This window comes from Spermophilus citellus, assembly GCF_964194105.1.
Source record: "Spermophilus citellus genome assembly, chromosome: 11".
In the NCBI taxonomy this organism is placed as follows: Eukaryota; Metazoa; Chordata; class Mammalia; order Rodentia; family Sciuridae; genus Spermophilus; species Spermophilus citellus.
Genome location: NC_138192.1, coordinates 34054153 through 34078955, shown reverse-complemented (window position 1 = coordinate 34078955; position 24803 = coordinate 34054153). Strand labels below are relative to the sequence as shown.

General features: G+C 39.1%; 1 protein-coding gene across 4 annotated transcripts in view; it reads left to right on the top strand.

Annotated features, from left to right (window-relative positions):
- LOC308630841 (uncharacterized protein) overlaps positions 1–24803 on the top strand; it is a 263388-nt gene that overhangs the window by 91702 nt on the left and 146883 nt on the right. Inside the window, exon 2 of one of the 4 annotated variants that reach the window (XM_081261615.1) lies at positions 23660–24198. The exons of the other annotated variants lie outside the window; for them this stretch is intronic. The gene's annotated coding sequence lies outside the window, so the exon portion shown is untranslated. The remainder of the gene's footprint in view (positions 1–23659; positions 24199–24803) is intronic. 4 annotated transcript variants of the gene reach the window in all.

Here is a 24803-nt window from a genome sequence, read left to right as displayed (position 1 = left end):
GTTATTTATGAGTGTTGTTATCACAGGAAATCTCACCCATATTCCAATTCTTTCAGGGATTCTAGAAGAATTTGTTTTGCATAAGATTCCTTCCCATCTCAGGTGGTAGTGCCAGCATCCACACCGGCACCTGGACTGGACCCCTGAAGGTCAACACTGAGTAATTCCTTCTACTTCCTGCTTCAACCAGTTATCTAGTCATGCCTATTTTACCTCCCAAATATTTCTTATGTATTCTCCTTATTTTCAGCCCTTCCCTATATATCTTCTATACCTTTTGACTAGACTCTGTCCAAAACTTCCTAATCTTTACATGTATGTGCATGCCCTCCCACCCACATTCCAGTAAACTTCTAGCATGATCTGCCATATGTAACCTTTATCTGAACATGCTCTCTTTAGTTAGAGCCTTCTGATGGTTCCCTATGACCTACTAAATCAAGTCAAGTCCTGTAGCATGACATTTACATCCCTGTTCCCTGTCTGCCTCTCTTGTCTCTTGAATCTCCAATTACGGCCCAGAAATGTCAGACACTCTTATACTGAATTACTTGCAACTTCCTGCTCTCAGCCTCCTTTATATAAACTTTATAACATCATTATTCACATTATTTACATGATCTGGAACTTCCTCCACCCTTTTCTACCAGAATGCTTCAATTTACTTAAAAAAATATATATATTTTTTTAAATTGAGATGAAGGCTGAGGTTGTAGCTCAATGGTAGAGTGTTTGCCTCACATGTGTGAGGCACTGGGTTTGATTCTCAGCACTGAATTAAAAAGAAAAAAAGGTACACTGATAATTAAATAAATTAAAAATAGAGGTGAAACTCACATAATGAAATTAGCTATTTTAAAGCAAACAATTTGGTTGTCTATATGTTGAAACATTCTTCTAGGATATACAAAATGTAGTTGTATAAATTCTTTCATATTCTCATTTTTAAATTCTATTTTCTGTGTCATTTCTCATCTATTGACTGAAGTTTTCTCTTCAGTAGGGGTTATATTTTCTTGCTTCTTTGTATGCCTGGTATTTTGCTTGGATGAAAGACATTGTAAATTTTGCTTCACTGAGTATTAGATATTCTGTATTCACATTGTGAGTTTTTTCAAGATGTTGCTAAATAAGTTGGAAGGAAGTTGATCCTTTCAAAGATCATTTTGACCTTTGTCAGACACAGTTGGGGGTGGGGTGCATGTATGGAGGCATCACTGCCAACTAATGGGGAAATCTGAAAGAAACTTACGTACAACAGTACTTGGATGCATTTAGACACAAGCTGGGGACTCATGGGTGGGTGAGAGAATTGTTAACAAAAGTGCTTCTGTCCACCCTCTGCCATTTAACTTTAGGAAAATCTCACACACTAAATTTGCTTGTCTGTAAAATAGGAATAATAATTTCTACTTCTTGGGGTTTTCATAGGAAGAAGGCATGAGGTAATATATGTAAAGTATCTTGTAATCTGTATAGAGCTTGAGAGATGCCTAATAAATTATAGGCATTTACTTAGAAATTCTAAATTTTCATCAGATTTATTATAATCTCTCTTAAGTACAAATGCCATAGATTATTGTCCCTGTCAATAATGGTGGCAACAAGTAAGATTTGTTTTTCTATAGGAATATTATTGTGTTTTATTAAGAAAAATCATTTTTGTAACCTTGGGTTTTATTTTCTGTCCCACCCTAGTATTTTTATAAGCCCAGTGTTTATGTAAATATATTCTCCAAACACAAACATAGGAGGCAACTCAGAAAGATGTTTTCATGATCAGCGAGGGTGGACAATGCAGTATGCTATACACAACATCTTTCCTTACCTCATTCTTCTGAAGACCTATAGGGTATGTGAAAATATTAAAGATGAGTCTTTGCTTAGCTCAAAGTTTTGAAATCACCTTGGCTTTAAAAATAAATTCCGTACATGACACATCTAGTAATATTCCAAGAAAGTACTGTTTCACAGATCACATTTTGGTCAATGCCTCATTAAGCAAAGTTAGTGTTTTCTGCACACTAAATGGCATCGTGAGAGCAAAAGGCAAGTCCTGTTATTGGGCAGTGGTTACCACAAGTCAATATTTTCAGCTCTGCAGGAGAACTGGCCACTCTTGATCTATACCTGCTTTGATATCTTGTTTTTCAAGATGATTCATGCATAAAATGACTCCACATTACCCTGTATTAGCAAGGATTTTCTCTGACATTCTACTTAGGAGTCAATCAGAAATCCAATGTGAGGTTAAGTCAATAAACTCCTGGTTCCCCTTGTACTTTTTATTTATTAATAGAATTGATAGGATCCAAAGGTCTTTCTTGTTCATTTCAAATCCTGCCAACATGGAATTTGATTTTGCTTGTTTTCAGGTGTAGCGCATTACATTTAATACTTTAATTAAATGTATCTAATTTAACAGACAAAGAAATGAAGGCTAAGAGAGTTTAAAAAGTCTGTTTATGGCTGAATAGCAAATGGGTCCAGATTTCCAATAGGTGTATTTCTGATTTAACCACAGTGTACTATGTTCCACTCCACCTGTACCTGTTTAGAAAATCTTACCTGCCCATCATCACTGGTTTGCTACGCATATATTATGCAACAAGCTACTCCTGAAATAAATTGTTTAAAGCCAACATTTATCCTCATGGATTTGTGGATAGGCTATGGCTTGGTTAGTATGGGTGGAGATCTGTTCTATAAATCTATTTTCCTGTTTGGAGGCTAGTGAAGGCAAGTTCTTTTCATGATGATGATAGAGGACCAAGAGCAAAATAGTCACCATCGAGCCTTTGACCAGGGCATGGCCACTGATTGCATTGTTGCAAGTAAGTCATATGGCCCAAACCAAAGCTAACAGATGGATTTATACTTTGCTTCTATAGTTAAGAGAATTTAAAAGTCACATGCCATTTCGTATAGAAGATACTCACAAGTTTGGAGGATTATAATATGGACTCCATTAGGAGTCATTATTCTGCCATAGTATTTGTTATTTGGAGTTGGCATTCTAATGGCTTTTTAGTGGATTTTCATTGTGGTTTTAATTTGCATTTCCCTAATGATTAATTAGGTTGACCAAGTTTGTATGTGTAACTTGTTCTACTTGCAATCTGTATATTTGGTAAAGTTTTTACTATGCTAGCTTTGTATAATCAGTAGTATGAGTACACTAACTTTGTTCTTTTCCTGAATAGCTTCTGGCTAGTCTAGCTCATTTTATTTTCTATATGAATTCTATATTCAGTTTGTCAATCATATTTAGAATCACACATAGAATACTGGTATATTGACATCGTGGCTGGGACTTTGGTAGACTTAGTAATTTTGTAAAGATTCTCAGGAAATGTCTACACAGACAATATTGTTCTGCATGCATAGAAACAATTGTATTTCTTCTTCCATGAATCTGTTGTTCTTCATTTCTTTCTCTTGTTGCTCAGATCAAGAACTTTAGTTTAAAAAAATGATGAACTAAAATGTCAAAAACAGATACCCTTGGGTTATTCCAACTCTGCAACAAATGTATTCAATCCTTCATCAATGTGTATGACATTAAGTGTAGATTATTTTGTAGATGCCCGTTAGTAAACTGAAGAAGTTTCTTTCTGAATCCTATTTGCTGAGAGCTTTTGTCCTAAATTAATGTTGAGTGTTGTGAGAGGCTTCCTACATGTCTATTGAGTATCTCATATGGTTATATTTCTCATTTTTATTAAAATGATGAATTAGATTAATAGAATTTTGCATTTTGAACCAGCTTCGCTTTCCTAAGATAAACCACACTGGATTGTTGAAAGTGATTGGCTAATGTGTTGCTGAGGACTTTCACATCCATGTTCATGCGGGATTTTACTGTTTAACTTTCTTTTCTTGTAATATCATTTTCTCATTTGTTATCACAGTAACATTGAGCTAATTAAATAAATTGAGAAGTGATCCACGCTTCCTATATTCTGAAAATATTTGCATTGAATTGGTGTACTTTTCCTTCATAAATGTTTGGTAACATTTGATAATGAAACCATCTGGGCCTCAATTTTCTTTGTGAAACATCTTTACCACAATTTTATTTTTTTAAATAAATATTTTACTATCAGGTTTCATGTAAATTTATGGACTTAGAGCTTTTAGTGTTGCCTTATTATTTTAAATATCTATAGGATGGATAGTGATGTTTTCTTTCATTTCTGATAGTTGAAATTTAATCTCTTTCTTCTTTTTATTCTTTCATTCTTTCTTCTTCCTCCCTCCCTCCCCTTTCTTTCTTTCTTCTACTTTTCTCTTCCTTCTATCTTTTTTATGGTGGGGGGGTGTCAGTCTCTTTAATATCTTTCAAAGATTTAACTTTTGGTTTCATTGATTATTTTCTGTATTATGGAGTGAGAGTTCTCAATTTCACTGATCTACTGACATTATTGTTTTTTGTTCTCTTCTTATTTTGTTTTTAACTTGATTATTTAGTTTACTAAGGTATGTAATAATTTATTTGAGGCTTTTCACCTTTTCCAGTGTACATAATCAATGTTACAAATATTCCTCTAAATATTTCTTTAGCTGCATTTAATACAGCACAGATTTTGATGTTATTCTTCATTCATTTAAAAGTATTTTCATGGTTTCTTCTTTGATTCATTGGCTATAAATGTGTAATTTAATTTACAAATATTTGAGAATCTTCCAGATACCTTGATTTCTTTTTTAGTTCTATTATTCTCTGTGAACATACTTTGTGCAACTTAAAATTTTTAACATTTGTTAAGGTTTGCTTTTTCTGGCCTAAATTATGATGTGACTTGGTGAATGTTCTCTATATACTTGTAAAGAATGTGTATTCTATGTTTGGGGGCTAAGGTATTCTTTAAATGTCATTTTTTTAGTTGATTTATAGTGCTATTCAGGTTATCTATGCTCCTACTGATTTTCCATTTACTTGTTTTATTAACTTCCGAGAGATAAGTACCAGAGTTTCCATGCATATTTATAGGATTGTTTCTCTATTCAGATCTGTTCTTGCTTAATCTATACTGAAATTCTTTTTTTAGGTCTAGACATTTACAATTTATGTGTCTTCTTTGACAATTGACTTCTCTATCATTATATAATATCCTTCTTTTTCCTTGCTGATATCCCTTTGTCTAAAATGTACTTTAAATATTAATATAGTTTCTCTGGATTTCTTTTACTTACTATTTACATGCTGTATTTTTAAATTCTTTATCTATATTTGTATATATGCTTACTATGTTTATAGCAGACAGTTTTACTGGTTAATTCTCAGTTTCATTTAATGGCATACTTAAGCCATTTCTACTCCATAAAATTATTGATAAAATTGGATTAAGATTTATCTTGTTATATCTTCATAAGATATCTAAGCTTATCTTGTTAGCTTTTTCCCATTTTTTTCACTACCTTTTCCTTCTCCATTTTCTGCTTACATTTAGATTGTGTTTGTGTGTGTGTGTGTGTGTGTGTGTGTGTGTGTGTGATTGTTTTTCTCTTTGTTGGTTCAATTTTTCTATCATTTCAAAATAATTTTAGTGATTTTCCTAGGATTTAATTTTTAATCAGTTTACCATCAAATAATATTATTATGGTGTAGATAGGAGGTTCATGTGTGTTCAGAGGGGAAATCATAAGACAATGAGAATTTTAACCTAATGAATGTATTAATACACATTATGGATTCACTGAGTGGTAACCATTGGCAGGTAGGGTGTGGATGGATGAAGTAGGTCATTGGGAGTGCCCTTTGGGGATTTATATTTGTCTCTGGTGGGCGGTGGTCTCTCTGCTTCCTTGTTTGCCATCTTCTCATCTGCTCTCCTCTGCTATGTCCTTCCACCATGATGTCTTGCCTCACCTTGGGCCCAGAGCTATGGAGTTGGCCAACCAAGAACTGAATCTCTGAAAATGTAACCCAAGAGAACTTTTAAACTTTCCTCCTCTAAGTTGTTCTTGTCAGGTCTTTTGGTCACAGGGATCCAAAAGGTTGAGTACAACAAATATCATACCTCCCTTCTTGCTGTGTTATACGTCTTATAATAATGTATTCCCAATTTATGAATCTCATCCTTTATGTTATCTTTTGTCATAAATTTTGCTTTTAATTATATTGTAATCCTACAATATTTCATTACTATTTTGACTTTAGCTGGTTACTTTTAAGAGATTCTAGAAATAAAAGAATAAATTTATTATTTTCTTTACCCTTGTTTGTTTATGTAGAGTAGTATGCATTACTAAATGTAGCTCTAAATTTTCTAAAGTTTTCTACCGGTTGACTGAAATCCTTCCTTGCATATTTCTTGTACTACAGGTCTAAGAGTAATGAATTTTTTCACAATTGTTTTACTTAAAAAGCTATTTTCCCCTCTTCTTTTAAAAAATATATATGTTGGCTGAATACAGAATTCTGCAGTAACCATTCTCTCCCCAACCAATAGTTTAAAGATGTCACTCCATTTTCTTTTGGCATGCATAGTTTCGGAGGAGAAGTCTTCTGTATTTCTCTTCTTTGTTCTTCTGTAGTTATTGTTTTTGTTGTTGTTTTTATTTTTTTGTTTGTTTATGTGTTTTTGGCTATTTTGTAGATTTTATCCATACTGGTTTTTAAGCAGTTCATATATGACATACCTAGGTGTTTTCTGTTTTTGTTTGTTGGCTTTTGTCTTGTTCTGTATTTTCTTGGTGTTTTGTGAGCATTTTTGATCTATGGTTCAGTCATAATTTTGGAAATTGTTGATGGCTTTTTCCCCCAATATTCTTCTCCCCAGTTTTACATTCCAGGAATTCCAGCTACACATGTATTATCCTACTTGATATATGTTCACACTTTTAGAAGTTTGTTCTTATATTTTTCCTTTTTTGCTTTTTATTTATATTTGTGTAATTTCTATTGATTGATCTTCAATTTGGAGATTCTTTTCTCACCTCAAAGTATCCTGATGAGACTTTAAAATACATTCTCCATATCTTACAGTGCTTTTTGCTTCTAGCATTTCCTTTTGGTTTGACTTTAGAGTTTTTATCTCTGCATACATTACCCATCTGTTCTTGGTTGAATACTTTTTCCATCAGAGCTCAACATATTACTCACAGTTATTTTAAGTTCTGTTTTTAATATTTCCAACATCTGTGTCATATCTGACTCTGATTGTGCTATTTGCTTAATTTTCTGACATAAAATATTTTCCTGTTATTATGCCTCATAATTTTTTTGTTGAAAGTTAGATATCTTATATATTTCAATAGAGATGGAGATAAATTATTTTCATATCTGAAAATTGGCCTATTATCTCTACTTACGCTGAACATTTAGGGTCAGAGTCTAATTTATAACCCTGATTGAGCTAGATTGAGATTCATTGTTGTTGTAGGTATTTTTACTACACTGTAGCCTAGAAACTTCTTTAGTATTCTCTTATGTAGAAGGCTCTGGGTAGAAGGTTTTCTCCTAAATCTGCTCCATCTCAATTTTAAACATTTCTTTTGTGTTATGTCTCAGAAGGACATTCTCTTCATCCTCTTTACTCTGTGACAGTAATAGACCAGTATTTTTTGTTATACAGTATCTGACAGCTCTATGTGGAGGTTGAGTGGGGACATAATCAATTGTTCTAATGTTTTCAGCATTAAAAATACACTGTCTTGCGAGGCATGGTGGTGCATGCCTGTAATCCTAGCAGCTCAGGAGGCTGAGGCAGGAGGATTGCAAGTTCAAAAGCAAACTTCAACAGTTTAGCGAGGCCCTAAGTAACTTAGTGAGACTACGTTTCAAAATAAAAAATAAAAGGGTTGTGGATGTGGCTCAATGGTTAAGCACCCCTGGATTCGACCCCTAGTTTATAAAAGAAAATGCACTGCCTCCCTGATTCTTGAGTCTATACCATCTCAGTGATTTTCCTTTCTCCTAGGTCTGTGTCTGGGCCCAGCATTTATTTTTATATCCCTTACAGGGGGGAGGATTTTTTTTTACTATATTATCATACCTGCAATAGATTTTATTCTATTGCTAAGGTCAAAAGTTTTATTTTTTGCCCTTCCATGTGGCTTAATCTTTATACCATAAGAGGGATGAGAAAGAAGATTATAGGCAAGTCTTCTGAACTTTCTCACAAGAAGTGTCATAGAGCATTTTTAAAATTTATATTTAATTGACAAAATATAATTATTTATATTTATGTAACAAAACGTGATGTTTTTATGTATGCATACATTTCAGAATGATAAAATTAAGGTAATTAATACACTTATCACCTCTTCTACTTATTATTTTGTGATAAAATTTACTCTCCTAGCAAGTTTCAAATTCACAATAATCACTTTGAGTCACACACTGTGCCAAATTACACATATTATCTAATTTCATCATCATATAATCCTGTGAGCAGGAACCATTATTATTATGTTTGCCGTGCCTGCCTGTTGTCTCCACCATTTTGTATAAAGGGTTGTCGTTTCCTTCAGTCATCATCCCTTCAGTTCTCTGAGGAAAGGAATCACTGTTATCTTGGTGCTGCTGTGTGGTCATCACATATGTCCCACATAGTGTACGCGTAATGAATTCTGAAGGAATCGATGCAAACATAGTACAAACATGTACAATAATCATTATATCATCTTCTCTTTCTTTGTCATCATCACTGAGTGACTGGGATAGAATAGGATCCATGTGTTCACAAATGCAATCAATTGTTTATCAGGTGTGAGAGGGAGGTGGGAAGGTAATCGTAGAGGGTGGGATTTAGGCAAGTGCCATGACTCTACCATGCTGATGTCTCAATTTTAGTGAGTCTGTTTCTCCCCTTGAGATATGGCCATGGCATCTTCTCTAAACTGTTTGATGTCTTCACAGCCATGTTTGTTGAGCTGTATGCACCTGCTGCTTCTCTATGCCCCCTGCTTCCAATGTAGATGGGTATATTTCAGAATGATCAAAGCAAGCTAATTAACATATCAACCAGTTTACAAACTTATTGTTTATTTTATGCTGAGAACCTGTGAAATTTACTCTCCTAGCCATCTTTAAATTTACAATATATTTTAATAACTCTCGTTCTCATGCTGTGCAATAGATCTGAAAAACTTTCTCCTCCTGTGTAATTGAGCCTCTGTGTCCTTTGACCAGCGTTTCCATGTCTCCCTTTCTGCTTTTGGTGTTTCCTCTCTTATGTGTTTAAATTTCCCCTTTCTCTTCACCTCTCTCTTCCATTTCTGCCTACCCCATTCCACCACCCACACACATATCACATCAGTTCTTGCTTTTCCTTACCATCTCTATTTCGCTTTTCACAGGTATCCCGAAACCAATCCTGATTCCTGCACCTGCTCAGGAAATTAAAATGTCTAATCTTTTTGGCTGCTACAGCACTGGAAGGCCAAGCTGACAGTCTGCTAACTACAGTCCCAAAGCTAAATAACAGAATGTTTTGCAATCAGGGCTAGAATCACAGGTGGCGGATTCTTTTTTAGCTTTCCAATGCCAACAAAGCAAAAGAAAATATTCCACACCCCCCTGCTGCCTTTCTACTCCCCACCTGCCTTTTCTATTACATCGTCCTGGGGAGAGCTCTCTTAGGAAGTACAATTGATGCCTTTGTCCTCTCTTCAGAAATGGGAAGGGGGCATAGCTGTGAATCTCTTTGTCCCCTTTCCTACCCTCTCTCCATCTCACACTTGCTTCTTGTAAAAAAATCTTACTCCCTCCTGAGTGTGTCATCTGTTTTGGAAGGTACCTGAGCCAGTGCAATCATCAGACATGTGGGAGTGCCGGGGATGGGGCTGCATGCCACAGCTGGTCATTGGACTTAGAGACACATCATTTCTCTGACAGAAGTCCTGTCCCTCTGAAGGAGCAAACACTTTTCTTACAAACGGTTCCTTTTCAGATAAAGAATACAAATTAGGAATCTACTTCTCAAGAGAGGATGAGGATCCAGCTTCAGGACTAAGGATGGAAAGTCCAGAGATATCAATGTGACAGAAAAGGAAGAGAAGGGACAACACCCAATTGTCACCGCAGCTCCTGGAACTTGCCAAGTGCACTCCATCCCAGGATCTTTGAGCTTGCTTCTCTCTTTGTCTAAAAAAAATTTGTCCTTCAGATCTGTGCAGGGTGTGTTCATTCACCTCCTTCAGATGTGTACTGAATAGTACTTGCTGGATCACCTGTATAAAAATGCTTATATAACTTTACATTTTCATAACACTAAATGCTCATTACTCCTAATCTGTGGTTTCATTGTGGTCTTAGTTATCATAGTCAATCGTGCCCCCCACCTTTACAATAGGCAACTGAGTCCATGATGTTGATGACATCCATCAGGTTTTCCCCAGAGGTTTGGATCTCTGCCTGCCTGACCCAGCCTTGCTTTTTCTACCATAATGTTCTGGCTTCAGAATACTGGCTCTCCAATTCTCCTTGCCCATCCTCCACCTGTGTTGGGAAAGACTTTCAGGTGGGAACCTCCAACACCGTCTAGTGTAGCTGTGTGGTTGCCATAACCCTCTTTCTGGTTGTCTCCAGTATGATGCTTCTCACATTAATTGTTCTGGGTTGGCTCCCCACTTTTCTCAGCATCTCTCCTTGTTATACTTTCTCAGTTTTCACCCATGACTTAATAATGCATTAAAACAATCTTCACTTAAGGATTTACACCACTCTCACAAAGGAATAAGAATTCAGAGCTCTTCCATCATCAATACTTGTTTTCTTCTTTGGCAGAGGTGCAACTTTTTAGATAGTGTACAAATAATACAAGTAGCTACAGAGAAAGTCAAGAAATTTCTCTATCTCATGGTATCCTTTTGGGTGAATCAGTATTAAGTGGGCACAGGGACCCCATCCTGAATTTCCGAGTCCCCATAATAGGAACAATGTCTTTCTTCTGGACATTGTCCTTCTATGCTGTCTTTGTTTGGCACTGGACCCAGGATGCTGCCCTGGAGATCTGCCCTACGCAATTTCTTTAGGCTGAGAGTCTGCTGTATCCTAAATGCTGGTCACCACTCCCTGTGGCAGGCCCATCCCTGCTGACGACTCACAGTCTCAATCCTGAACCACTTTCCTGTTTCATTGCTTACTCCACCTTCTTCCCTGCTCTCAGCTCACTAGGTTTCCAGCCTATGCCCTGTTAACCCTATTCCATTCCTTGGCTTGACCTTCGGACTTGAGGCAGTCCACTGACTTTGTGGTGATTTGTGACTCTTCCCACCAACCACATTGCCTTGAGCAACCTAGGACAGTGGGACTTGGTCTAGGACTCAATTCTTTGGTTCTACACTGCAGCAGAAAGCCGTTCCTCTGAATTACCCCAGGCTGTGAATTAGAACAAGACCTGTTTCTTAGAAGTTCCAAAATAAATTTTTAACAAACTTTTGTGGGATTTGATTTTAGGTTTTCAGGACCTCTTAGAGCAATGCAAGGGAAACAGGAGTCTCTTAAGTCAAAATATTTATCTTGAGAAAGTGTGTGATCCATTTCATGCATTTATGCAACAAATACTTATCAATAAATTGATATGTATAGGAAGCTATATTTGTTTGTTTGTTTATTTATTTTGTAGTGCTGGGGATTGAACTCAGGGCTTTGTGCATGTGAAGCATGAACTCTACCAACTGAGCAATATTCCCAGCCCAAAAGCTATGTTTGTTTCTGTAAATAAATGAGACTTTCATTCAGGAAGCTTACAACTATAATGTGGGTCACAGAAGATAGCAGTAAAGTTAAGCAACATTATATTCACACCATACTACTTGACTGTAAGTTCCATTTAAATATCATTTGGATAATGTTTGAGTTGACACCAGCTGTGATCACATCACCAGTTACAGAAATTTGAGGTCTGTATCATCGTGAAGATTTCCTCTGTATTTGTTATGAATATTTGTATGTGTTTTATATGTATATGCATGTGTGAAATATTTTAATTTTCACCATGTAACTTATTCAACTTTACATCATAATATTTGAGTATTGATAATTTTAAATCATAGTATTTAAATAGTGGATATCAATAAACATCAGTCAAGGACTTTGCCTCCTCTTTTGAAGAAAGAGTGTGCTTCTAATTGCACACAGGATAGTTGTACATTTTAGGCTGAATTATTGTTATTATTTTGGGGTGATTATATATGGTTTAAGAGTGTGTGGGTGTCAAGCTGACAGAAATGGACTTGTGATGGTTAATTTTATGGTTCAACCTGCCTGGACTGCAGGGGGTATGGACATTATTTTGGGTGTGTCTGTTAGGATGTTTCTGGATTAAGATTAACATTCAAATTTGTAGAATAAGTAGAGCAAAGTGCCCTTTGTGAGCCTCATATTTGTGGGCCTCACTAAATCCACAAAAGAGGGGTCCCACAGAAAAGAGGGGTCTACCCCTGCATGACTGCGGTGCATCCGTCTTTTCCTGCCTGTGGACTTGAGCTAAAATGTTGACTCTTCTTGGGTCTTGAACATGGATGGTTTTTAGGTTGGAACTAACGTGATGAGCTGTCCTAGAAATCCAGTTTATTAATTATAGTTCTTGGTATTTCTGTTCGTATAACCATGTGAGACAATTCTGTATAATCTATTTCTTTACAAACACACACACACACAAACACACCATGCACACACACACACACGCACACACACACGCACACACAGAAACACACACTTTGAGATTTGCTGGCAGGTGATATGCTCTGCCTCAGTTTCAGGTGAAGCTGTTTTTGAGGGAATCACAGGGAGAGATGTGGATGTCTGACCCAAGCAGGCTATTTTAAAAAGAAAAGAGCTGGATTTGAGGGTAATCACCATGACCAAAGAGGAATGGAAAAGGCATACCCCAAACCATTCGTGTGGTCTGGGTTGACTCTGAACTTCTATTCCTGGCTGGATTTGGATTTGGGGTTCTTTCTCATTTAGCTTTTCCTTACAAATATAAAGTGTCAGTATACACACACACACACACACACACACACACATGCGCACCCCATGTGCACACATCTCCATAGTTTTATCTAACCTGTCCATAATATCTCTGTCTACCATGGTAAAGATGAAAATACCCCTCTGTCTGTGTCTCTGTCAGTCTGATGTGCTTCAACAAGGGAGCTACTCTCCAGAGAAGCCAATTTGCTCCTCCTGGAATCTACATAAAGTTCTCTTTGGGGCATTCATTCTCATTCTCAAATTCCTTCCTCCCTACTTTGTGTATATGTGGGGAGAATTACAGGTGAAAAAACCTTGTCCAATCAAAGAAAGCTTCACCATCTGACTTCGGAACAAAATACATACAGGAATAAACTCCAGGGAGTCCTGTTGCAAGCCATGTGGGGACTGTGAGTGGACTGTCGCACATTGCAGCCTAACTGAATAGACCAAATCTGGTGTCTGGGAACTTCCAGTGGACATTTCCTCTGGCTGACTGCCCAGAGACATTGTGAGCCCTATCCAAGCTCTGCCATGTCCCATGCACCACCAGAGATGGGGTGACCTGCTGCAGCTGCACAGCATCTCTGAGATGAGTGTGACAGGCCAAGATGCCTATCAACCTGCTGACTGCAAGAAGTCAGGAAGCAAGACTCCACCCTTGAAATCTACCCTTGACTTGGATGTACTCCTTAAATAAACCAAAGGAGCCATTTTCTAATTGTCTAGCTCCAGGTCCTGAGTGCCTGGACCTATCAGGGCTCCTTCTTTAAAACTATCCTTTCTGACTCTTTATTTTTTGTTCTTCACTAATTCTTGGAGACTTTAATTTCTTAGGAGGCTTATCCCTCTGAGTAGGTAGGAATTCCCTGGTGAGGTAATGGACACTCTGCGATAGAGGTCCAGCGTCTGAGGAGCCCCTTCCTGTTGGGAATAAATTCATGTTGTCTCCTTTAGTCCTCCCCCATGAGGAAAAGAGATACAGAGAAGTTTCAAAAACACAGCACTTTGCCCAGTGATGCAGGTGATTCACAGTATCATAACCAAACTTTCTCTTCCATTTCCTTCTCCTTCCACATGCTGAGATTTTCTTTTGACAGCATTATCCTCTGACTATACCATTTTTTATTACATCCTAAACAAACAAAACCCCCCAAATTAACAACCAAATACCACCACAAAGAAAAAAAATTAAAGTTAAAAAAATAGCATAAACCAAACCAAAGCAAACGGAATCACCAAATACTACCACCAACTACTACTGGCTTCTTAATAAAGGTATCCAGTGTGAGACCAAAGTTTACCTTTATCAGGAATAATTTCAAATTTATCTCAATTCAAACAAAATTGAATTCTATTTAAAAGGCAAGATGATTTAGACATAGCAGAGAAAGCATTAGTTAAAATATGTTCATTTTGGTCCTTTAGTACAGTGGTGTGTCATCTGGCAGACTCTTTGTCTTTGATTTTCTTATGAATTAAAGGAATAAATTTATTCATTCATCAAATTATGGGTTGAGTACTACTGTCAATGCCAGAAATATAGTTATAGACAAGACCTCTTGAACTTGCTGTTTGGGAGCTTTGTTCTATAGTGAAAGATAAATACCTGTGAATCAAAGTGTGATCAAGAGAAATTCATTTGTGGACAATTCCTATGAAAAAAGTAAGAAGATGTAGTGAAGGCACCTGGGGTGGGGAGCTAAGCTGGATGGGGTCAGGGAAGACCCTATGGAAGATATTTGATGTCTCCTGTATGAAGGGAAACCCAGATTACCAGAAGGTATGAGGTCACCCTTCCCAGGACAGGAGTCAAAACCCAGAAGTCAGCAGTGATTTTAGTTTGTTAGGTAAAATGAAAGGGGGAGAGAGAGAGAGAGAGAGAGAGAGAGAGAGAGAGAGAGAGAGAGAGAGAAGGGCACATGGCAGATGGTTTGTTTATTTCCATCATTTATTCTATGGGTCCTCCAATTATAATGTATAATTTAATCTTCACCCACACTTTATAGCTATTATGCTTATTTTATAGATGCAAAGCTGACACTCAGACTCAGTGGTCTACTAGGGCTGATACAGCTAGCCAAGAGCAGAGGAAGGATGGACCTCAGGATCCTTGATTGTCAGAAGAGTGTGCGTGTCAGGCCCCTTGCAGTTAGATGGAAGCAGTTCTGACTTTTGATATCAGCTGCAAGTTTGAGGGCTTTTTCAAACCATGTTTAGGTTTAATCATCACTAAAAGCACTGCCTGAAGTCATTGAAAGCTGTTATTCTTGTGGTTTATTATAGGAAAAAAGACACAGATTAAAAAAAAAAGAGGGGAGATGAATATAGGACAGAGTCTGCTGTGAAATGCCAAGCTTCTTTCTGTCCTCCCTGTATGGTGTCAGGACAGTGTTTCTCTCCTGGCATCAGTATGGGACAACATGCTGAGTGCTGCCAATCAGGGAAGCCACCCTTGGGTTCAGAATTTCTATTAGAGCTCCATCATGAAGATGTAATTGTTTGATTGCTTACATGATTTCTCTCCATCTCCAGTCCCTCCAGAAGTTGATTGATATTGCAGGAACTAAACCTCTTACCCATATCACATTATTGCTATCTGGTACGGCCAGGCCCCACTCTAAGTTGTGTTGTTAGCTATCCTCTTTTTAGTCAAGGCTAAATCATTCACCATATACACTGAGCTACTGTGTATGTGTCCCTATTTTCTACTGGACATTATTTAAGTGGTACCCAGGCTTCTAGCCACCCATTATTTATCCTTTTAATATTGAGGTCCTTTTAAATAGGGGTCAATATTACAGTTTGGATCTGAAATGTCCCCCAAAATATCATGTGTTTGGAGGTGGGGCTTTAGAGAAGTGATTGGATAATAAGCTTGCCCTGGAAGAGTTAATCCTCTCTTCAGCCTCTCTCTCTCTCTCTCTCTCTCTCTCTCTCTCTCTCTCTCTCTCTCTCTCTCTGTCTCTCTCTCTGAGTCCCAGTTGCCATGTGCTAAACAGTCTTTTTCTGTCATGCCCTTCCATCATGATAGACCTCACTTAAGGACCAAAGCAATGGAGATGGCTAGCCATGGACTGAATCCCCTGAAACCATGAGTCAAAATAAATCTTTCCTCCTTTAAGTTGCTCTTTTCCAGCAATGAAAAGCCATCAGTGTGGGTGGGGTGCCTAAACTCTAGTGGGGTGGTGCTGCCCTGCACCTGTGGGGAACCCTGTGCAGAAGACTTTCCCGGCTTGCCAGATTTTCAGGCTCCAGGGCACACATTACTGGGAATCTGTTGAGGCGTGATGGGAAGCGCTCTCCATAGGTTGCCCTCACACAGAAAAGGCAGAGTAAAGGTGGAGGCAGCAGGTCTGCGTTCTCAGATCATTGCCATGGCAACTCTTCCCATCCAACACTCTGTGTACTTGTGTGGAATCTCTTCCTGAACCTTTGTCTGAGGTCAGCAGCATGGTTCATGAACCCCCTCTGGGCCATGACAACCCATAACTGTCGTTTCCCAGGGTGATTGCAACTGGTAAAGAACAAAACAGGTGTGGGAACAGAGGTCCCACTTTCTTCTGCAGCCTGGCACACTGTGTCAGAGAGCTGTCAGTCACCCATCTACCTTGCTTCAACATGGGCTATGCTGTGGCTTGGACAAGTATTTTCCAAAGCCTCTATGCTATAGGTTTGGTCACCTGCCTGTGGGCTCTTGGGAAGTGGTGGGACCTTTAAGGGGTGGGGCAGAGGGAAAAAATAAGGTCACATGGGGGTGTGCCCTGGAAGGGGATATTGAGACCCTAACTCTTTCCTTCCTCTTTTGCTTCCTGCTGTTAGGAGGTGGGTAGCTTCCTCTGCCACACATTCTCCTCATGATGAAGTGCCTTACTCTAGGCCCCAGAGCCACAGGCCAAGTGACCCTAGACTGAAAACCCAGAAACGGTGAACCAAAATACAAACTTTTCTCCTTGTCGGTTGGTTTATCTCAGGTATTTGTTAAAGTAATGAAAAGCTGACTCACACAGGATCATGTATCCCAAATGGCCCTTCTTTCTCACTTCTGCTCTCTCCTCCCAGATCTGGCCAAGTCTGACTTAATCTGGAGTATCCTTCCAAGTTTCCTTATAGAGAGACAGTTTGTGATAGTAATATCTTACTATAGCCAAACCCCATTCTAAGCACATTTCATTAATTACCTTGTTAAATCCCCATAAACAGACGTTTGAGAGTAGGCCTGTTGCTAGCACCATTAAACACATGTGGAAAATGAGCCCAGGGAGATTACAAAGTTATCAAATTCTCATGGTTGGTAAAAGGAACAGTCAGAGTTGTGTTCTCCACCACGGTACTATGCTGAATCTCTAGATCCTCTGGACTCCGGAGGGGTCACATCTGTTCTCATCAGTCATCCCCAAGTGTCAGAGACTGTGACTACCACCTAGGTTTCTTTTCCCCTTTAGCCATGTAAACTCTCCATTTCATAGTGTCCTCTAATGACGAATATATCTGGTCTTTGTCTACTGTTCCTGGGAAAGAGGTTGGAAAACACTTGAGATTTCTTGAGTGACTGAAGTATTTGTTTTGCTAATGAAGTGACTCATGATAGGTTGCTAGTTAATTTCAGGATGTGGGCTGATCATGAAAAAGACCAAGCATGTGAATAGAGCATTAGAACTTTCAGCCATATGACCTTAGGAAGGCAAGTGTAGGGGGGTAGAAGTCAAGTTTAATCATGTGACCAATGATTTAATCAATCATGCCTATATAATGAAACCCCAGTAAAAACTGTGGGCGCATTTATGTGCTAAGAGTGTGACACATAGTGATTTCATTGAGAACATCTGGAAGCAACTTCCAAACTTGCAGATGCCTTGTCTGTCTGCCTTCCTTCCTTCCTATTTTCCTTCCTTTCTCTCTTTCTTCCTCTTCCCTCTTTCTTGGCTATTCTTGATCTAAATCCATGATAACGCAATTATAATTTAAGTGTACGGCTTGCAGCAAATTCTGTGAGTCATTGTAGTGAGTTATAAAAACTATGAACATTGTGGGAACCCTTGACATTATAGCTGGTCAGTCAGAAGTTTGGGTAGCCCCTAAGACCTACAGCTAGCATCTGAGCGGAAGTCAGTCTTGATAAGGACCCAGCCTCTGTGGGATCTGCTATATCAGGGTGGTTGGTATCAGAAATGAAGTAGTCTTCTTGGGTTGGGTAGAAAGAGAGTATTTTGGAATTTGTAGCTGGATTGGGCCCAAGTAGGTGGTGATTGAAATGTTAATTCCTCTAGAGCCCTTCCTCCACCCTTATCAAGAACCTGCCCAGGCTCCAACCTGTTGCCAAGGTAACCTGTCATAGGAGTTGCCCCTCCCTACAGGGAGCTATAAGGTTGTTACTGTGTCCTTGGGTACTCCATCCTGCTCTGCCCTCTTCAGCCCACCTGGTTCCCACCTTTGGCCCTCCCACCAAGCATTCCTGGGCCTAGTCACCTATGCAGGAAGGAGAAAGGTAAGGGAGAAAAGGCAGCAGAACAAAGGAAGCCTAGGACATATAAAATGGGCAGAACACCTCGCTTCTTGGGATAACAGGATACCAGCTATGGACCCCTTCTCAGTCAAGTCTATGCTACCCCCTTTTTTAAATAAACCCTGCTTTATATGCCTGCTTCAGCGTGCTTCTCTAATGTTCAAACTTTAACATGTGGGGAAGCCAGGACTCATCAAGATAACCCGAGGTATCACAATTGATGGCAGAGAATTGTGGTTGGAGGATCACGGGAATCCAAGAGGATCTTCATGCTTCACTGCTTTTCAAAGCATCTGCATCCACTCTCCCGTGGTAAACTCATTTTAAAGGAAGCATTAATGATTAATGGGACTTAAATTGTAAACACTGCAACTACTGCAGAAAAATTTGGCCTTTGAAATCCATGTTTTTTTGTGTGTGGTATGTCAGACCTCAGTCTGTCAACAGTTGTTATTTGGAGAAGGAAGCCCTTTCCAGGGCCAATAAATTCAGACTATGTAGACATCAAGAAAAGAGGCTTTGGAATTGGAACACCTGAGCCAGTGCTCTGAATTTTCCACTTAGTGCTATGCATTAACACTTAACTTTTCTGGGCTTCTGTTTCTCGTGATACACTGAGAATAGCAAAAATTATAATAAACTCCCTAATATAATTAGTTTCAGGGAATGTGGCCAGCTTTGCATATCTACCCACTCCTTTCCAAGAACTCCTGGTTTAATCCAATATATAGATCAGGTACCCTTATCTACAAATGCACATTGAAACATTGAATTAACTGAATATTAATTCAGGCAGGGCTCAATGATCCCAGAAATCTCCCCTTTCTCTTTGGTTTGAGAGACAAGATGGGGTCTCCCTATGGGTTTCTTAAACTTTTCTGTTCTCAGAAAGGAATGCTTGCTCACAAACCCAGTGCTCATTGGCACCAAACACCAATTTGCTTTTCGAGGGAATTAAAGTTTATTTCTGTTCACATATATTGAATCCATTGCTTCCTTTCCAAACCACTGCTGGTCTTTGCTTCCCTGCACAGCCAGAGTGCCCATTCATGGAACTATGCACTTAAACCTGTAAGTCCTTTCCCAAGGCACCTTATAAAACTCATGTCTATGAGATTTCTGTTTCTTTTTATTTTATTTTCATATAAACAGCAAAAATAAGACACTGATATTTATTTTGGAGAACTTTTACAGATAGAATAAGGCAGCTTATTGTTGGAATTTGATGAGTATTAATTTGTGTTCTCCCTCCACCCACACAGAAGCAGGTGTCTACGTCCCTGTGGCACAGGTAGTAACTTAGCTTAGATAACTAAGTCTAACAGCTGCAAACCTCCCCTGTATGGGCTGTGTGTGTGCCTCCTACCTGAGTTATATCTCAGAAGGTTTACTGAATCTTTTCCCTCTGAAAGTGACTTGAGATTTTCAGTTTTGATCTCTTTCGAATGCATTTATTTGAGGGATGTTTTTTGCTCTGGGTAGCTTGAATTCTGGGTTGATCCCCACTGTTTCAAAACAGTCCCTTTCTTTCTGAATTCAAGAAGGAGTGCAGAAGGGGCTACTTTAGTTAGGAGTCTGTGCCTAGAAAAATCACATCATTTCACAAAATTTGGGGAACATCTGTACTGCATTCTCTACTAGTTGATGACCAAGGAAGGAGGCATCTGAAAGGTATCTGTTTCAACTCCCCAATTGGTAGGAAAATAATTTTTATATTTATCCTATAATCCTTCAACATGTGGGGAAGCAGGACTCATCACCGTTAACTGGCGGTATCACAGTTGATGGCAGAGTATCTAGGATAAATTATGATTTATCCTATAATCCTACTTGGTAATGATGCACATTCAGAAACTCTCATAATTTTGAATCTCATACCTTTAGGCCAATTGCCCAACTATCCTCCTTAGTGCTTCTGCAAGGGGAGAACTTAGGGCCTTTGCTGAGCTAAAACTTCAGGAAGTGGCAGAGTTCGGACCAGAGGCCAAATGTTTAGTTAGGAGTACAAAGTATTGGAGCTGTGTGAGATCTTAGAGACTAGGGGGCTAAACTGCCTTATTTTGCAGAAAATTTAACTGAATACAGAAGGTCAATAAGCCTTGCCCAGGTTAGAGAGGAAGTTTGCAATGTGTTTCCCATCTGCTCAACTGGACTTTGTGTAAGACCTAAAAGGCCATTCCTGACATTTAAGGGACAATGCACAGGAAGGGAGTTAGCCATCTGGATAGACCATACCCAAGACCTTCAACCTTGTCACCCTCAGTATTTCCTATTGTGCTTTCTGAAGGATTGTGAATGCAAATATCACCCCAAAGCCGTGTGACTCTTCTATATTTTCCAGCAATGGAACTATAGCATTCAACCATCTGGCACCTCCACTTGCACACACATGGGAAAGTGAAGAGAAATATTTGAAGTTTAAGTTTAAGGAACTGAGCTCAGGTCCCAGCTGAATAGATCTTAGGTATATTAATGAACTCTTGTTGTTTCTCTGGAGCTCAAATGTAAACTGGAAATCCTCTATATTATCTGGTAGCTCCCATTGTAGGCAGGCTGGAAAATGGGAGGCAATAGAAATCCTTTCATCCCTTACCAGGGTCTGTACCTATTCTTTGCAGGGCTTTCAAACCTGAGGGATCCTGAGAAATCATGATGGCCTACTCTATTTTCTGTTCCTAATAACACAATACCACAAATTGAGTATGTTATAAAGAAAAGAAGTAATTTTGGATCATGATTCAAGTCAAAGGGCCACATCTGATGATGGTCTTCTTGCGGGACAAGGCCCAAAGGGTGCAGGGGTCACATGACAGAGATAGGGAGAAAGTGAAAGATCTAGCCCAGCTGGGTTTTATGGCAAACTCACTGTCCAGATAATTCATGAATCCATTAAGCTGTGTATTAATCACTTCAGAGAGACAGATCCCTAATCACCTCTTACAGGTCCTATCTGGTCCTATCACTTAGGATGTCATAATGGGGGTTAAATTTGGGGAGACATGTCACAATCAACTCATAGTACATAATATCTAGAGTATCATGGATTCATATGGATCAGGATTCTGCGGCAACTTGAGGGAACTGACCATCTTACACAGTCCTAGGATCCAGTCATGGGCTGCATTTTGTTGATTTGTCTGCATGGATGGCACTTTCTCACTTTCCAAGCAGAAGTACCTGGTTGGTTTGGGTTGTTTTGCTTTAAACTGGGGGACAAGTTGGGCAAGACTCACACAATCCTCTTCTTAAGTTTTCTTCTACAACCCAAACTATTTTCATTTCTGGTCCAGCCAGTCATAGCCAGAGAGAAAAACCATGATGATCTATCCATGGAAAGCTTAACCCATGCATTCCTCAGAAGGAACTGACAGTTGGTACTCTAGGGCTATGATGAAAATCATAGAACAGAGAGCCTCAGTTCTAGATACCCAGATCTAGTGAAAATGAAAATAAATAATTTTAAATATATAGATTCCTATGAATATATGGTATTTGTTATGATTTGGATCTGGATTGTACCTCAAAGTCTCATGCACTTGGAGGCTTGGTCCCTTCTGTAGCAGTATTCAGAGGTGGAGGATTTGGGCAAGTGATTGGACCATGAGGGCTCTGACCTTATCAGTGGATAAATCCTCTGATAGCTAAATCAACCACTGGGAGGTGGGACCTATTTAGAGGAAGTAGGTCATGGGGGGAATGGCCTGGAAGGGTTTTTCTCCCCAGTCCCTTCCTCTCTCTTGGTTTCTTGGCTGCCATGAGCTGAATCACTTTATTCTGCCATTTCCTTCCACCATGATATTTTGCCTCTCATCAGGCCCAAAACAATGGAGACAGCTGGCTATGGAAGGAACCCTGAGAAACTATGAGCCAAAATAATTCTTTCTTCCTTTAAATCGTTTTTCTCAAGTATTTATCACAGTGATGAGAAGGTGATTAACAGTGTTGTTGCGTAGTTCTTAACAATAGAACCCATAGCTATTGATTTCAGATGCCAGGATACTTGTGGGAGATAGGTCAGATTACCTTTTGAGATTTATATATGGATTTATTTATGGAGAACTTCCTGCTGGCTCTACATTTATGTGAGGTTGATCTAACTACAGGCTATCATTTTTTCTGTGTTCAGGTGTATGAATTTTATTAAGTGTTTATATCACAGTAACAAACTGAGAGTGTGCAGGTCAGTTTTAGTTCATAAATGATAATATGTTTTCAAAATATAGAGAATTTACTTTAAAACCTTGATGCATTTAAAAAAAAACATAAATCATATCTTGCAACCAGATTTAGTAATTTTGATATCACGTTTCCTCAATATCTCAATCAGCCAGAGTCAAGCAGAGGCTGCCTCTATAGACAGTTCATGATTGCCATAGTGACCTCAGTCTCTACTACTCATTGTCTCACATTCAATCTATTTCACTCCTTTGCATCAATGGGTCTTTTCCTATCTTGAGATTATTCCCCACACTATCCAAAGAAAAAGTTGATGGCAGAATGAACTGAGGTAGCTTCATTCATTTTTTTCTGAGATTTTTCAGGGTGATCCATTTATACATTTATTCAACACAATGACACTGAGTGCCTGTGTGTGTAGAACTGTCCTAGATTTATGTTGGATGTACACATGGGTAATAAATATGCTTCATCTTGGCCCCTGAGGAAGGCCACAGCGTACTCATAAGATGGACAAGCTGATGCCACAATATGACATGATACCTAATAAAATGCTATGGGAATTCAGGAAAGAGCTGATCCCATAAGGGTGGGTAGAATAGGCAAGGCAGCCTACTGGCCTTCCAGAGGAGTGATCTAATGCTTGGTCTGAAGGACCATGAGGACTGAGCCTTGGAGAAAAAAGAGGGTGCTGTAAAGTTGGGGAACAGTCTGTGAAAAGCAAAAGGAACTATTGCATATGCACAAAATGGGCCAGTATAGTCAGAATAGGATGTACAAGGAGATATACAGGGGCTCTGACAGCATTGGCCACACATGATGGACCAAGAGGAGGGGAGGACAAAATCCATGGGGCCACCTGGGTAGTACCAAGTAGGGGGAAGCTCTGAATGGAGGGGATGCTGGCATTGATGGAAAGAACTTGAGGATAGATAAGAAGAGATCTGAGAAGATGATGCACACTATCCTGAGAGTCCAGCCTAAAGCAGAGACCTCCATGGGTGGCGCTGGGTGAGGCAGAAAGACACCTGGCTTCTCTTTATCTCCAGCAGCGACACAAGATGACTTCTGACAGATCTCTCCATTGGCCTTCAACAGAGAAAGGAGAGCAAAAGTGAAAGAGCAGCCAAGTCCCCTTCCCATTCTGCATTCCAGGAACCAGATGCCTACTCAAGAGAGGAGCGAGGGGGCTTGTCATTCAATACAAGAGGAAAGGTTCAAATTGCTTTCCAAGACCAAAAATGACTGAGACCCATAAGATCTTCACCGAGTTTCATTAAAGATTAAGAAGACAGTTTGATGGTGTGGTAGAAAGTGGAAAAATGGCAAATAGAAAAAAAAATACATAAAAAATGATTCCGTGTTTGGATTTTATTGGCTACAGATGTTTTAATAAACTGGATACAGAGAGTTGAGCCAAGATTCAGCTCAGTCTGAAGGACTTGTGTCTGATCCTGGACTCCAGAGCCAGATGAAGATGATTTGAGGATTGAGAGAGGTCAGAATAAACCATGGGAGGCCGAGAATGTGTTGTCCCAGCAAGTGACGGCAGTGCGGTAACATCTGTTGATCAACAGGTCATCCGCAGGTGAGCTCAGACTCCAAGCTAGAGATAGGCCAGGTGTCTTATCCTGGTTGGACTTTGGAGGCTTGGATACATGATAAAGGACATTACAGAAAATTGGCACAAGTCAGGCAAGGTTTGGGGTTGTAGAGCCAGGCACACTGATTCTTCCCACCTGTTGGTGGGAAGGTACAGGTGAGAGGAGCCTCCATGGGTGCATGTCCTTCTAAATGTAGACAGACTCCCTTCTTATGTTCACTGTGACCTCAGATACATTGGGGTCCATGTGTTCATTATACTTCCTCTTATTCTCAATTACTGTAAATGAATTTCTGCAAAATCGCCAAGAACCGGGAAGATTTACAGCAGATTAACTTTCATTTAGTTTAACAAAATTGTCTCAATGCATAAATCCAAGGCTGCCTCACACTCATGAATTTTTATAGCTGCTGCTTGGTAGACAACCCTTTTTCTCTTTTCATTCTTCCCCCGCCCCTGTCACTTCCTCTTCTACTGGGTGCTCCCGGAGTCTGCCTGGGTGTGGCACCACTGTCAGACTCCTTCCAGCCAGGAGATGAAAGCTTCCAGAGAGCTGTGTAAAATGTATTTATGGCATCTCTGAAAATACT